The sequence below is a fragment of the Podarcis vaucheri genome, assembly GCF_965113315.1.
Source record: "Podarcis vaucheri genome assembly, chromosome: 9".
NCBI classification, from domain to species: Eukaryota; Metazoa; Chordata; class Lepidosauria; order Squamata; family Lacertidae; genus Podarcis; species Podarcis vaucheri.
This window is the reverse complement of record NC_138767.1, coordinates 80,722,882-80,739,589: the sequence shown is the minus strand read 5'-3', so window position 1 is coordinate 80,739,589 and position 16,708 is coordinate 80,722,882. Positions and strand designations below refer to the sequence as shown.

The window sequence follows — 16,708 nt, the reverse complement described above, 5'->3', positions numbered from 1 at the left end:
CTCATTAACCTTTTTATGAAACAGTATGCCATTTAGAATGAACAAAATTTATTCAGACGTTTCCTCTTGACAAATATTGGATGATCCTGCATCATCCAGGGCAAATGGAAAAAAGCATTTCAAGTGACATAGGTGAATGTGTAATATTCCAAGTGCAACCTCTTTCATCCACAAAAGGTCCATGCTCTACTGGTTGATTTAGTATCGGGATTTAGATTACCTGCAACAAAAGCAATATAGCACTATTTTACCTTTTTTGTAGATGTTATTGCACAAGTATGAAATGTAAATTTGAAAATAACCATTGTTAGTAACTATGGAAATTAGTAAGTGCAATTTATTATATTTCCCCCAAATTAAACATGTTTAGTTTAGGACAGGGATGGCTATTTCAGCAAGAAATCTCTGAATCTCTCTCACTCTCTCTTGCAAGGCTGCAACTCGAAACAGAGTTGAGCTCCTTTAGATGGTTATTTCTTTTCAATTTTGTTTGCTCTGGATAAGGGGTTGTTTAATCCTTTCTTTCCTCCAACCGTGAGTAAAACAGGATCTTCTGTATATTTACTTGAAGCACAGTGGGTATCCATTTCAATTTTTGATCTCCTTTGGAGACTCTGCTGGTCAGTGGCGTAGTGTGGGGGGTGCAGGGGGGGGCCGGCCGCACCGGGCGCAACATCTGGGGGGGCGCTCGCACGCGCAGCTCTCTGCCCCTATTAAAATCCACGGGCTAGGGGGCGCAAATTACTTGCCTTGCCCCGGGTGCTGACAACCCACACTACGCCACTGCTGCTGGTTAATAGCCCTGTGCACCCATAGTATGGGAATGGTGAATTCACAGCAACAAAAATATAACTCCTAAAGCATTGTCACTCATTGAGCTTTCTCCTGGGATATAGTAATCTGTACATTACATTATGCAATACAGTACTTTGTATTGCTCCTTTCCTTGTAAACACAGTGGGAATGCAGTTAGTTGTCAAGCACTAAAGTCAGATTACACAAAATGCCATTTCCTATTGTTCACGCACTGCCTGAGTAATTGGTAGGAGGAAACTTGCCTGGTACATGTGAGACCTTGACACTGATTATTACTATTGCAAGTGTGTCTGTGAAGGTCTTCTAGGGCTAGGGGAAACTGCATGATCAGTTGACTGAGGGCCATTGTTTAGACTGATTTAACTAGCAGCTGACCCGAAGTATGTACTAAAAATAACTGGGAAATGATAGAAACACCACTAGAAATTGTATGTTGCAAGGGTCAAATTGCACTTCTTTGAAAAGTAGCAGAAGATGTGTTTGCGTGGAAGATACTCACTAATGTTTCTTGGAAAAGGAAGTAAGATTTTCTCCTCCACTGTTTGTCCTCATATCTATATCAAATCTGCTCATTAATAATCCTTGAACTAGGAAGGAATATATTTTGTTCTCCTGGATAAATGATGAGTATCCCCTGCATATTTCAATGGAAAAGGAAATAATTAAAAGGAATTGAATTAATCCAACCACACTGCTAGTATACAAGTATAATAAATAAATAATAAAGATTAAAAAATAGTTTGTTCCCAAATGTATGTGAAATCAATAATGGCCAATGTAAATAAGTTATGTAAATGTATCTTTAGCAAGCAACGAACCTGGCAAACCAAACACCTTGGCTGCAATGCTTAATTGCTTAATCAGATTAATCAATTAAACATATTTAGTTGACTAAAAGACTTCACAATTAATCCTCCACTACATATTGTTTATTATTTTTAACACGAATTACTCATAAAGACTGTAGATGCAAGTGCTGTCTTCTCACACAAAAAGAATGCTCTTCTAAGATGATGCTTGCTGCACCAAACAATGGTCAGCTAGGTATCACTTACACTCTGGCATTTATAGTCCTGTGCCTGCTCTTGTTAAATGTGCTGCATCTGGGGTCCTCCTGGTGCTCATTTAGCTGAGTGGATGCTGGGTTTTGCCACAAATCCCTGGCCAGCATACATGTGTGCATAAACTTAAAGGAAATGTGCTTTTGGCTTTGGGGATGTTGTTTTTACTAATATGAAATTTAGACAAATTTAATCTATAAATTAATTGTCCGAGACTTACATGATTAATGAATTAACATTTTTATTACTGGGTTGCATCCCTATTCAGAACTCACATGAAACTATTCTAATGAGCCCCACATTGGATGAAATGGGGTTGGATTAGAATGATCCATGTGGCCCTTTTAACTATGATTCTATGGTAACTAATTTTGCCTTAGTGGGATTCCCCCTCCCCGTTTCTTCACCTTGATTGGAGGTCAGCTCAACAGGCCATTTAAGTTTACACTTTAATAATGTCGATCGTATGCACTGGTGTAGTGGACTGAAGAGCTGGCATCATAATTCATAAATAAAGCTACCACTGATGACAGAGATTTCGACAAAACGTTTTCCTTACCAACCTCACTCTTGATTTATACTAAGAGGTAGAACTATATCTGTGTTGAGTTCTTGGAGAGGAAGGGGTTTGGGAACATCATCTGCAAGCCACACAGGAGCAGTGCCCATCTATTCATTTAGCAGACCAGGGGCTAGCACAGGCTTCCTCAACCTCAGCCCTCCAGATGTTTTTGGCCTACAACTCCCATGATCCCTAGCTAGCAGGACCAGTGGTCAGGGATGATGGGAATTGTAGTCTCCAAACGTCTGGAGGGCCGAGTTTGAGGAAGCCTGGTCTAGCAGATGAGCCGAAGACTGATGAAGAAAAGCTCCGTTCTCTTTGGTAACTGCTCCATAAATTACTTTCTTCTCCTCTCCTCTCCTCTCATTCTGGTTGCCACGAGATTGCTAGATCAAAGGTTGAATTGAAAGGCAGACTGGACTCAGTCTTAGACACACAGCAATCCATAGGTTAAGGAGGGCACTTTCAGATGTAATGCTAAACCATACTTCAGTATAATACCCTCATTCTGTTTATATCACAATGCATATTCACAATAATAAACAGCAGTTAATAGGCTATAGATCAGCCATAACCTATTTAAACTCATTGAGATGTAGTACAATGGACATAACCTCCAAACTGGATTTAATTAAAGTTACAATAATATTTAAAGATTTTATAGTGCTGTTTGACTATGCTAGACAGACTGGTGCTGCAATTTGCAGGGGCGTGGAGGTGGAGTTAACAAAAAATAAAGGAGAATTGCCCAAATAAATTACCGTATTTTTCCGTGTATAAGACACCCCCATACTTTTGGGGATCCCAAATTTAGAAAATAGGCATATGCAATATCTGTTTATAAGATGCCCCCAGATTTTTAACCTTATTTTAAAGTAAAAAAATCTAGCCTTATACACGGAAAAGTACAGTAACTGCAGGAACAAAGGAAGCAGTTAACAAAAAATCAGGACCACTGAGCTATTGAATGCAGCAGTGTTTGCTGTTAGATTTAAAATTAATTGTGTTTACATAAAGGGTAACAGATATCTGCTGACTGCCAACTGAGTATTTATTTAGTTTTGATGAAAATAATCCTAGCTGTTTCATCAGACAGAAAACATTTGGAATAAAACAAGGTGTTTTTGTCTTCAGGGCATTCGAAGAATAGGCGGTGATCAAGAACTACGAGGGGTCAGAATAATATGCGAACAGGTAACTTCCTTAAGGTTTTTGGCTGTACCGATATTCACAACTCTGTTATATTTCTGGCTGCTCAATGGTTTGTTTTTGTGACTCATCAAACCACTTCACAAACTGGTTTCATATACTTGTGCTCACCTGTTCTCTCTCCTGCCCTTGTGGAAAGGGTTTATTTTATTACCTTTTAACCTGGTTTGGATTGTTTGATTGCAACCAGTATCTTGTAATCCTCCTTACATTTAGCCCTGTCATATGGATTCGTGTTATCCCCATATTTCAGATGGGTGGGTGAAGTTTAGAAAGTAAGAACGCTACTTAGTCATGGCAAGAGGTGAGATACAGTTATACAAAAGAATAGAGAAGGTTGGAGAAAAGAAGGTCATTCTGTGCTTCCTCTGGCAAATTAACTTGTTTCGTGGGCAAAACACTCATAGGTAATGTGTGTTGACAAGATTGTGGATTTTGCAGACTATTTTCAGACATTTGCTATTTTGGACTGAATTGCCTGATGTATTAAAGTATGTGCATGCAGTGGTGTGTCCCTCATTTGCAGGTGCATACAAATTTTAGGCTTCTGTTTACATTGCCAGATTAGTGGGCACAAATATTCAGCTGATGTTGATGTGCATATTGAACAGCATAACATATTAGTGTGGAAATGTGGAATTATCTATGCATAAAAGAATTAGCATAATTAAAGAAGCTCCATATTTGCTTTGCTTGTGGGCAGCATATTGTTCCTATGCACAGTGATAGAGATCACAGTGGAGATGATCATACCTATATATTAATTAACTTTTCTAAGCAAGAAAGCTTATGGAGAAATGAAATACTACCTGCTCTCACAGAAATGTTCCACCATTTAAATACTATTTTCCTATTTTAGTATCTAATTTTTATTTGATTTAGTATATGCCCACCCTCAGTATGTTCTTGAATGCAATATGTTCTTTAATGTTCAAGAATGTTTTGTTAACGGTTTCCCTGAAGTTTACTAGATCATGAGTTGTTTGCAATGGCATCACTTTCCACTCTCTATTAGACTGCACAAGAACACAGCCATAACATCATAGAAACAAGGGCTCATCTAGTTCCTGCAAGCAGGACCTGAGCACAAGAGACCTCTCCTGTGGTTTCCGGCAACTGGCATCCGCCTCTGACTGGGGAGGCAGGGCAGAGCCACCCTGGCTGGTAGTCATTGGCCATCGGTACCATTAGTTGATGGGGCTCCCCTTATAGCGCAAGCACATAGCAGCCCTTCTCTTTACTATCAACTTATGGTTTTGCCATAAAATCAGTGTCCTGCAGAAATAGGATGGCTTCTAAGAGAGGTGATTTTCCCCACTAGTTTCAGTGTATAGCTTGGGGGAAATGAACTAGGTGGTTCATTGCAATTACCTTCCCATCACCTCTTTCTGGACCTGAGCAAGGGAACAGGCCCAGCGTATAGCATCTTGAGTTTCCTGTCCTCCAATGGAGTGAGATTATAGCTTGGCACGCATATAATTAGCATGCAGAAAGTCCCAGCATTTCCCGTTTAAAAGGAGCTCAGGGATGGGAAAGAGACAGAGTGCCACGATCATTCAGAGCAGATACCGCTTGATGCCTCTGGTCTGGCAGTGTAAGGTGGCTTCCCATATACTATGCCCTTTTAAAATGTTGTGGTTCTTTTTTTAGGGGTGTTATTGGGTTGTTGTTTTTATTTTATATTTTGATTTTGTTCTGTGAACCACCCTGAGACCTCCAGGTATAGGGCGGTATATAAATTCAATCAATAAATAATAAATATGGCCATTCCAAGGATGCTGGGAAGGGAGGAGGCCGCAGGAACTGAGTTCTAGCACTTTTGATACAAGCTTTTTTTTACCATGAAAATCAATACAATAATTCATCAAAAATATGAATTCCTTAATAGGCTATTCTCTGCTTCTCCTGACTAGATTCCCTCCACCCCCCCACCCCAGATTTCCAGACTAGTTTATTTTTTTAGTTCCTTAACTTGTTTCTCCCATCTCCAGAAATCATGCACACCCACCCACACCCCTGCATGTACTAGTAAGAAGGAATCCAGTAGGCAAGTTGTACTGAACCACAGATCATAAACATTTCAAATTGCAAAGTGTCCTGAACCTTTGAGATAGGATGCAAATAATGAATGCTCCTCCACCCACACAACTGACTGATGTCTTGAATACAATTTCATCCTGTTTGTTTATGGTACAGTGTACAAACAACTACTATATAAGAAATTCATTTGTTGTTCTCCATGTAATTAATATTCAAATCATTTCTACATGATAACTTGATTGCAATATTTTGGAGTCATATAGGCAAATACCTGTCTAATTATTCTGAATTTGAATATTTTTGGCATTCTTTATCCTTAGGCCCTGTGATTTCTATTTCCCCTTTTGCTTCTGCGCAGCCTTTTAGATCCCATGCCTTCCCGCAGCACACAGTCTTTAATATACCTAGTCAGAATCTCTCTCTCACCCAGGAAGGGGGAGCTTTACTTCCATGGCCACACGGCATTCAGCAAGTGACTAACTCCCAAAGTTCCCCTGGCTTCAAGCCCCTTCAGTGCACTCCTGTCACAAAGCCTGTATGAAAATTTCCCCCAGCCAAGTTGGCATTCCACTTCCTTCACTGTAGCTGCATGGAGTTCTGCATTTACAGCACAAGTTGCAAAATTCAGAAGAGCCTACAAATGAGTACAGAGACTGATGATATTTACTGTAGCTTTTTATATGAGCTTTTAGAGTGTTTTGTAAACCATGAAGTTACTTGTAGTGATTACAGCCCTCTAAATTCAGTAACACAACATTTGTATTCTAGTCACATTGTAGACATGCCATAATACAGACTGTAGACCTGCCTCGAAATCAGACTTCTCTAACAAACTTCACAGAATCTGAATAAAAATAGAGAAACTCAGGTTAGATGAGTTTATTTTGTCAACAAAGAACAGTACCGGATGAACAAGCAAATCTGGTTATGGTTCTGTAAAAACAACATCCCTGAGCTCCTCTCTGCCCTCCTGGCTTCCTACCTGGGCTGTGATAGTCAGGAAGCAGCATTTCTGTTACTGGCTGGGCTGCGGGATATTTCTCCACTTTGACAGATCATGCAGAGAGGCCTTTAGAGACTCACATTTATATATTGGAAATATCAGCTTAAGCTAGATCTCTTTTTTAGTGTTTGAGAATGGAAAAATTGGTACAACTTTCCAACCATTTAAAAAGTGGTCTTACTGTGGCACCATGTTTCCATATTTGCTGTCCCATTTTCAGGTGCTGCTAGAAATAACAGTGACTATGACACCTAGAGTGCAAGGTAGCACACAGTTCTCAAGGGTGTTATGCCACAAGCGGATTCTTTCTTAATGGAGATGCTTGGTCTTAACATGTAGCAATATTTTTAAAAATCTTTTTAAAAATAGCTCTTGCTAAAATATTATTTCTGATAAATATTGATATAATCTATAGCAGGAGGAGCTGCTAACTTGTCCCACCCATTGCATTCACGTAGAGAGGGGGGTATAATTTATTTATTTCAAAAATTATTTGGTGGGGGGGAGGCCTTAAAGGCAAATAATATATTTTCTTTGTGGAATGATATTCCCTGCAAGCTGATCTCTTGAGAGAACTCTAAGGCCACGAAGAGATGCTGGGCTCCTCTTCCCGGCTCTTGCTGTCCCGTCTCACCAGCCACTTTCTTTCAGGTGGTTATAGTGGATCTGGACAGGAGTGTTAGCAAAAGCAGCTGCTGATCTTTGCCTCTTCCAGTGCGCTGACATTAGTTTGCTTGTCTTCCCAAGTCATATGTAATTTTTCTCAGAGACACCATTGATGGAATCACCAGACCAAAGATCACCAGTGTCAAAGCAATGATTCTTCAACATCAACTTCATTGGACTGGTCATGTTGTTCAGATATCTGATTACCGTCTTCCAAAGCAACTACTCTATTCCAAACTTAAAATGGAAATTGTAATGCTGGTGGTCAGCAAAAGAGGTTTAAAGACTTTCTCAAGGCAAATCTAAAAAGTATAGCTTAAACACTGACAATTCAGTAACACTGGCCTGCAAGTGCCCCAGTTGGAGAACAGCCTTTACCAAAGGTGTCATGGACTCTGAAGACGCTCAAACTCAGGATGAAAGGGGAAAACGTGCTAAGAGGAAGGTTCATTTGGCAAACCATCACCATGGTCAACTCCCACCTGGAAACCTATGTCCCCACTGTGGAAGGACATGTGGATCCATAACTAGCCTCCACAGTCACTTACAGACTCATTGTTAAAACCGTGTTTATGGAAGACAATCTTACTCGGCTGCATATGATCGCCAAAGAAGAAGAGTAAAAGCAGCAGCTCTTTATTTCCTTTGTTCTCCTGGAAGATCTTTAGCATTACTTCTCTTCCACTTTAAACTCCGATACTAGGTGAAACCCAGCAAAATAATATCACAGTTTTCAGGTTACCAGCTGGCCAGTGTCAGATTACCAGATAAGCAGAGTAGGCAGCGGCCTATGGGCCTTTTAGGGGCCCCATGACAATGGATCAAAATAATACTAATTTGATCTTGAAAGAAAATTACAGTCAAGCTTTCTTAGTTCCATGTTATCCCACTAGAGCGTGCATACAGAGGGGCGGGGCAAGATTTCAATTGCCTAGGGATCTCCACAGGGTTTATGGCAGTGCAGATGGCTAGTTTTTGATCTGTTGGACCCGTTTATTTCTGAATAGGGTTGTTGTAGTGGTTACTAAAGTTCACTCTCAGTGCTAGTTTAAAGGCAACTTTTAATCTAGGTATTTTAATATATTGTGCTGTACCTTACAGCCTCCTTACAGCATTGTTCATGCAACTCAAAATGCAGGAAATGAAGAAAGGTGTTGTCTGCCTGCCTCTCTTGATGATTTGGCAAAGCTTCAGGAAAATTCAGAAATGTTGTAAGAGATCCTTATCAGGGAAAGATGTCAGAGGCAGAACTAAATTGGCGGACGGATGGAGTTTTAGCATTTTCTATGTTGTTCTTTGAATACACTTTTAACCAGGATATTCTGCCATCTGTCCCCTTCCTGTCCTTGAGTTTTCAGCAAGAAAGATATTTTTATTTAAATATTGTGTACCCTTAGGGTGTTTTTGTGGAAGCTTTCCTAGTGGCTGTACATCAACTATGGAATACCTTGCGCTATGAAGTGCGTTAGCACTCTCACTTGGAGTTCTTAGTTGAAGATAGTGTGTGGCATACTTTTCTTGTGAGTGGCATATTTCCTCCATCTGTTTTGTTTGTTGCTGTCCCTCCATCTATGGCTCGGGAGCAGCAGTGGAGGCAGGGACCACTGGGCAAGTCAAGTAGTTGGGAGAGCTCTGGGTTGGTGGGTTTGCACACACCTGTATGTCAGAGCTAACACCATATCCTTTTGAAGACAGTGGTACCACCACCACTGTGAGGATGCCTCTCCCTCTGCCCCACCTGACAAGCCACTTCTGGTTTCCTCTATCCTTGCTTAGTTGTTTTATATTGTTGTTTTTATGAAATAGCAATTTTAAATGTAGCAAATATTTGTGTGCTTTTGCGCTCAACATTTATGTTCTTTTCCACCAGAAGGGTGGGATATAAATGTTTATGTGTGTATCAGCAGCTCTGAAGTAGCTATTGGAGACACAGTGCAGCATAATCATTACACTGTTTGATTAGGACTGGGAGAACTAGATTTTCAGTCCTTACTCACTGGAGAAGTTCTATCTGTGAATTTGGCCAGTTACTTTCCTGGCTGAGAACAAGCCTAGCCTTCCCCTAGGCTAATGTGCTCCTCGCCTCCTCTGGTGCAACTTTGAGGAGGAAATCAGAAGTTTTGCCTCTTGATTTTGTCTGAACTCAGAAAAACTGTGGTTAATCTTATCTGTGCTTAGTGGAAACAAGTAGACTTTTCAATCTGAAGGTGTAAGGAAGATTTCAAGATTTGTCTTTTAATGCTTTTCAGCCCTGTGGAACCTTCAATGTGGGGTTTCACAGGGCTCAATCCTATCCCCCATGTTGTTTAACATCTACATGAAACTGCTGGGTGGGGTTATCTGGAGGTTTGGAGTATGTTGTCAGCAGTATGCTGATGACACTCAGCTCTACATCACCTTTACATCTGCAGGTGAGGCAGTGGAAGTGCTGGAAGTCTTGCCTCAGTAATGGACTGGATGAGAGCCAACAGACTGAAGCTCAATCCAGATAAGACTGAGGCACTGTTAGTGGGTGGTTCCTCAGACCGGATGGGTGGGAGGTCATCTGCTCTTGATGGGGTTACGCTTCCTCTGAAGGAGCAGGTTCGTCACCTGGGGGTCCTCCTGGATCCTTTGCAGTCGCTCGAGGCTCAGGTGGCCTCAGTGGCCCGGAAACTTCAGCTGGTGCAGAATTCAGCGGCCAGGTTGCTCACTGGAGAAAGATGGTTTGAGCATATTGCACCGATCTTGCCCTGACTGCACTGGCTGCCAATTAGTTTCTGGGCCCAATTCAAAGTAGTGGTTTTGACCTATAAAGCCTCAAACAGCTCAGGACCGCAATACCTCAGGAACTGCCTCTTTCCATATGAACCTACCCAGACCCTGGGATCATCTTCTGAGGCTCTTCTTCATGTACCTCCTCCTTGAGAGGCCAGGAGGGTGGCAACACAAGAACGGGCCTTCTCTGCAGTGGCTCCCCATCTGTCAAATGCTCTCCCCAGGGAAGTTCACCTGGAGCCTTCATTATACACCTTTGGGCACCAGGCAAAAACATTCCTTTTTAACCAGGCCTTTGGTTGATGTGATTTATATCCTATGCCCTTTTAAAATGTGTTGTTTTTTTGGGGGGCAGTATTGGGTTGTTGTTTTTCATTTTTATTAGGTATTTTGTGGTTTTATATCTTGATTTTTATTCTGTGAACCTCCCTGAGATCTCCGAAAATAATACTAATAATACTTATACTACTGCTACTACTACTACTACTACTACTACTAATAATAATAATAATGCAAGCAGAGCCTATCAAGTAAAATCTGAAGGCTGTCATCTAGTGCTGAGTTTTATGCAATTAAAATCCCACTGAACTCAGTTGCAAATGGATACCCCTACTCTAATGCACTCGCAGAGACCTCGGATCTGTGCAGATGTTGGACTGAAACTGGTCCTGACTCCTGCATTACCAGTTTCCCACAAAGCACTGAAGAGCCGGCCCTGCATCAGGGTTCCTGTTCTTGGTCCTTTGGCAGAAGGAGAGGATTCAAGAAGTCTCTGCTTTCCTTTGCTGAAGCCCTTTTGCACAGACCGTAAAGCAAACAAACGACAACGCTGCCTTTCCCACTCCTCTTTTGTAGGGTTTTGTGCTTGGATCTTGTGTCCACCTGTTCATGCAAAAGAATCCCAAAAGCTGTGTTTGCATAAGAGGAGATGGCGATGATGCCTATGCATTTGCAGGCTGTGAGAGTAAGGTTAATCCTTCTTTTATTTGTCATGATTAAAAGTAATAATAATAGAAACACTTTTTCATACAATATGAAGGCAAACAAGGTGTTAAAACACTTCAGTAAGTTATTCTATTTCCCCACATCATCACATTTGTTTCATGCAAGAAGAGCAGGCTAAAATTAACCTACCTTATATTTCTTTTTGTTTTAGATCATGAAGAACTTTGTGGCAGCAGTTATGGATCTTTTTGTCTGAATGGTGGGATTTGTTACACGATACCTGCCATTTCCAGTCCCTTTTGCAGGTAAATGTTTGTATTTTCATTGCTACATAAGAGTCATCTCCTGGGCTGAATTAGCAATGGAGGAAACACATTATTTCATCAGCTTATCTAGAGCATGTTTCTTATGTATTGATTATATAATCATTTGTGTGCCACCCTTCAGGGAATATCCCACTCAAGGTAAATCACAAAATCACATTGGAAACATTTAAGCTGCATTGTTTTTAGGTAATATACAAAGGGGCTTCTCCAGACTTTTGTAGTGCTTGACACAGATAGTGCACTCCTAATACACCCACTAACCACCTAGTCACACACAAGGCTGCCAAGGCTGCCTGAGGGTTTACGCCTCTTTCCTCTGGTGCTAGTAACTTTGCCACCTCATTGCCTTTGCAGTTGCCATCGCTGCCAGGCTTATTTTGTCTTTAGCCCCAATCTGGTGTGTCAAGGAGCAGTTTATTAGTTTATTAGCACACTTCCATTTAGTAACACATCTGTTATATTCTTCTTTGCACAGTTGTAATGCCAGTACCTGTTGCTAAGTAGTACATATAAACCAAGACTGTAATCATAATTGTCCTCTATAAAAATGCTTATTGGCACACAGTAACTGCCTGTGGTAAGCATATATGGGATGAGACAGAGCACTTTATACTGACAAAGCACAGCACAGGGAACAGAATTGTTATTTCCTCAGTTCACAGGACAAGACAAGAAGCGAAGGGTTCAACAGAACGAGTAAACATTAACCGCCTACTTAAAGAGTGGCACAGCAATGGCACAGCTTGGCTAGAGAAGTTGTGAAATGCCCTTCCTTTGATTTTTCTATTTCTTTTAAAGTTGGACAGACAACTGTCAGGTATTATGACATCTGGTTTTAGTATAAACATCCATTTTGCTTTGTTTATTTAGTTCGTTAGTTACTAGTCTTTATATTGCATTTTATTGCTCTAGTCAAATCAGCTAACAACAATCACATATACCAATATGCGGGTTTCATGCACAAAGCTGTGTTTCATGCATCTCTGTGTTCAGAAACCAGTATCTGAACAAAGAGGCCACTTGCTGGCTGGATAACCTACACCTCCTGTTGTGTTACCTGCTCCCTTTCTGCTATAGAGTGTAAAACACACCTTGCTTATCCATTCCCCTTCCTCCACCCTTCAGGAAATGGGCTGCATTTCATTGTGTTAGCAATCACTGGGGCTGGGAGTCAGGATACTGAACTGCTAGGATCTTCCTCATCTACCTGGCTTTAGTGTTAAATGAAGTAGCCACATTCTGAATTTTCACTCGTACCACTTCAGCAAGCATAACTTTGGGCAAAGTCAGGACTAGTGACTCATTTTTTTCCCATTGCACCAGAAGAGGCAATGAATATGGAAGTTGTCACAACTTCTTATCAACTTATTTAGTCGCAATTCTATCCTGCCAAGTATGTAACTAATGAATGGGATCGCTCTGTGAATTAGAGTATTCTGTTCCAGCATGTTCTTATTCAAAGCATGGCATGATCCTTATCAGTCAGGCAAGAACGCTAATTATAAATAAGAAAGGTTTTGTTGACACAGTGCTATCACTTGGTAATCAGTAGAGTTAGGAATAGTAGTAATGGAAGAATACATATTCCACAGCTCAGTGGTATTACAGAAGAACCAAATCCTTGCTTAGACAAATACTGGAATGTAAAGGATCTATCCCTAGATCTCACCCCAACTTCTCCAAGTTGCTAATCTCATTGAAATGACATTTGAATCATCTTGGCTGGTTTCTATGTGCTATAAAATGTAAGGTAAGAATTCACAGTGATCTTTCTGCCTAAGGAAGATCTTGTGAGAGTACATCTTCCTCACTTGCCCACCCACCCCTAAATTTTTTCCCCAGACATTTAAAGTTCTCATGGTAAAGAAAAGAAACTGCATTGCCATTTAAAATTGTAATAGTCATACTTGGATGCCCTACCACCACTACTATTTGCGCTGTACTGTCCAGGACACCAATGGACCTATAACTTTAATGTATATCTGTTGTGATTATGTGTGGACTGGCAATGGGGGGGTGTGTGATTTAAATGCAAAGGAAATGTGCAAGTAGAATTTTTAGCTTTCTACTCCCCCATTTCCCTCATCTGTGTTTGTCCCCAGAAAGCCCACTTCTGGTATCAGAGTTCAGTTGGGGAGGAAATGGTAGGAGAATTTGGTGGTGGGAGGGGCCAGCCTCCCCACAACCAACTGCTTTGCACTTTGATTTGGCACCTGATCCCACACTGCTCCACGTTTCATGTGATTGGGCCAGATCTGCATCTAATCTGTAGTTTAGCCTGGTTGCCATATTTGGGGTATTGCAGAGGATATAAAACCTCCACTTTTCCATCATATTGCTGATTTAGTCCCTTATTGTGTTTTGAGCACAAGGAAAATGTGATATCCCTGCAACAAAAGTGCTTGCTTGGGGAAGACTTCTAGCTCCTCTGCGGCAGTTGACTGTTTATCAAGGCAGAAAGTTCTCTGGAAAAGTCCTAAAGAGTGAATGATGAGGGATCACTGCAGTGCAGGTCTAAATGTGGTCTGAGGCTTCTTGGCAATAAAAAAAATGCTGTATTGAGAAAAGTGGAATGCTAAACCAGGACACATGATGCAAGAGAACCTTGTGTAACTCTGTGGACTGTGTACACAGCAGAATTACACCTTTCTTTTGAATAGATAAACATGCCCTTTAATGAGTACATGAAGGAAATGATTCCTGTTTGCTTTTGGATTTTCAGTTACTGCTCTTTTTGGCAATAATGGGGATTTGGGTGAAGCGGGAGAGGTCTCATAGCTGACACATGGCCTTTCAAGAGCTATTAGGCTACTACTACCTATTCAGATACAAATTCCCACACCCATGGTAACATATTTTTTGGAAATAAGGCTGAGTGAATTTAACAGGACCCACATTGAATCCCGTGGCTCCATTTAAAATGTTAGGTCCTCCAAAATCAGTAGCAGTCAATGGGAGAAACTTTTATATACCAATAGGAACACTTTTAATTTGGCCTGATAACAAATTGGCAGTCAGTGCAGACCTCTGACCAAGGGTCCATCACATAGCCTGAGCTAGACCCAGATTGAAATGGGTCTAGATAATCTGTGTCTTCCAAGAATGTCCACAGCTGTTGAACCACATTGTCCCATCAATTTTGAAAGGATTTAGTGCTTGCCATCTTTAGCATGTTTACTCTGAAGACTACTTATTGCACATGTGCAACTAACTTTTTCTAGATTGAGGCAAATATGTTTTGTGATTGGACTGTAAGTACTTAGCTGTGATCTTCATTTCAGCATCTCTCCTAATAGCGAACTCTGGTGCAGAGTGGACACAGTAGCCAAAACAAGGCCACTAGAGGGGGAATCAGCAGGCTTGAGGGGTTTGCAGAAATACGAAAGTTTTTTTTTTTTAAAAAAAAAAGCCTGGTGGGCAAAACCGACCAATGAGGACTAAGACTGCTAACTATGTAATGATTACAGTAAATTGGAAAAATAAAACAGAATGTGATGGGAATGACTGGAGGGCAGGATGAGATGGCCTGCTTGGAAAGGTCACTGTGGACATCTAGGACCCAAGGACATGTGGGGGGCACAGGGGGGGGCACACAACAGGTGCCTAGAGAAGGGCAAAGGGAGGAGGCAATGGGCATTTTTCTGGTAACAATATAATGTTTCTGGTAACATACCATAATACAGTATGGCAGACCCAACTAGGTGCAGTACAGGAAATAGCACATGGTGTTTGGGAGAGAAGAATGTGGTGTGTTTGTGTGTAAAGCAACACTAATATCTACCAAATCCTGCAAAGAGAAAGTGCAATTCTGTTACCAGTATAAACATGCAGGTCAAGTTATTGGCATACACATTTATAATTTGCATTGCTTTGTTTTGACTGCAGAATTATGAGGCACTAAAACTTTGCATAAGTAATAAGGATCTTGCCTCCTTGGCTTGAGCAGACTTTAGTGGGAACATGGTATTTTTTGCCTGCAACGGATATTTATATACAAGGCACGTTAATAAAGAAACCCCCTTGATTTTCCTGATTAGACTAGAGTTCTAAAAATAACACTATATGTTCTGATTAATATTGCTAATCAGAAAGAAAGCAGTGGGGGGTAGTATATGAGTGCAACGCCTACTAAACCTGCAGTGCAACTGGAAGAAAGAAAAGGAAAACTACTTTATGCTGCAGACCAGGACAGATTTCCCATGTGCCACTCAAAGCACTTTTGAACATAGGAACATAGGAAGCTGCCCTACACTGTCAGACCACTGGGTCCATCCTGCTCAGTGGTCTACAATGATTGGTATTGGCTCTTCAGGTTTCAGGTAAGGGACATTCCCAGACTTACCTGGAGATGCCATGGATTAACCATGGGACCTTCTGCAGATGCTCTTCCACTGAGCACCCCTTCCCCAACTTCGCTCCTACTGTTAATGTGCGCATGTGAAATATCAAAAATACAGAAGAGCAGTGATACATCAGCAGGCAACTACACCAGGTCTCCTCCCACTGCTGAATGAGCAGCGCAAACATCAACAGCAGAGTTGGCAAACACTAGAATGCAAGCAGGAAACGAGGCAAGTCTGTAAGTAGCCCGCTCAGAAAATAAAGCAGCTACTCTGGTCAACCCTGTGTCTCAGTAGAGGCCATACATGTAAGAAATAACCCAAGTGTTAAGTAAATTCCAGTTGTATTTCAGTTCAGTTCATTGTATATAAATCAAGAAAGGGTTTCTACTTTTAATGGTAATATTAGCCTAAAGCCAAAATCCTGTGCAGTCAAAACTCAATGGGTTCAATGGCAGGTGGAATTGCCAAAGTTATTTCCCCCGGAACCTTGTTCCCCTTTCTGCCCTGTCTTTTTTGTTTTTTTGCCACGTGTATAAAGCTGAATGCATAAAAGTTAAATGCATTTAAGTTGCGGGCTAACGGTAAGAGTAATTTGAGGAAACACATCTACGATCATTCTACCCCTCCAGTGGCATATACTATAAGCTTCCTTTAGTCCCATCAGGGGAAAAGGTGGGGTACAAATAAATATATTACTAGTAGTACTAATTATTCATGACATAGTTATGTTTAGTAGCAAGGAGATGTACCACTAACTTTACCTGCATTTTGGTCTGGCACAAATACAAGGGCACAAGTTGCTATTGGAAGGACACTGGCACTAGGATATTAATAAAGTGCTTCAGGGACACAGGTGGTGCTGTGGTCTAAACCACTGAGCCTCTTGGGCTTGCTGATCGAAGGTTGGCGGTTTGAATTTACACGGCAGGGTGAGCTCCTGTTGCTCCGTCCCAGCTTCTGCCAACCTAGCAGTTTGAAAG

General features: G+C 41.1%; 2 long non-coding RNA genes across 3 annotated transcripts in view; one reads left to right on the top strand and one right to left on the bottom strand.

Annotated features, from left to right (window-relative positions):
- The window catches only part of LOC309541011, a 76,350-nt gene extending 64,195 nt beyond the window's left edge, over positions 1–12,155 (top strand). For both annotated transcript variants that reach the window (XR_014223608.1, XR_014223609.1), the window contains 4 exons: positions 3,574–3,633; positions 10,970–11,083; positions 11,271–11,364; positions 12,041–12,155. This is a non-coding gene — a long non-coding RNA (uncharacterized lncRNA). The remainder of the gene's footprint in view (positions 1–3,573; positions 3,634–10,969; positions 11,084–11,270; positions 11,365–12,040) is intronic.
- LOC309541013 lies at positions 12–15,969 on the bottom strand. The gene is made up of 4 exons (XR_014223612.1): positions 15,728–15,969; positions 11,249–11,409; positions 1,316–1,450; positions 12–220 (listed from the first exon to the last, which is right to left on the bottom strand). It is a non-coding gene; the product is annotated as an uncharacterized lncRNA (long non-coding RNA).
- Positions 15,970–16,708: the final 739 nt, after the last annotated feature.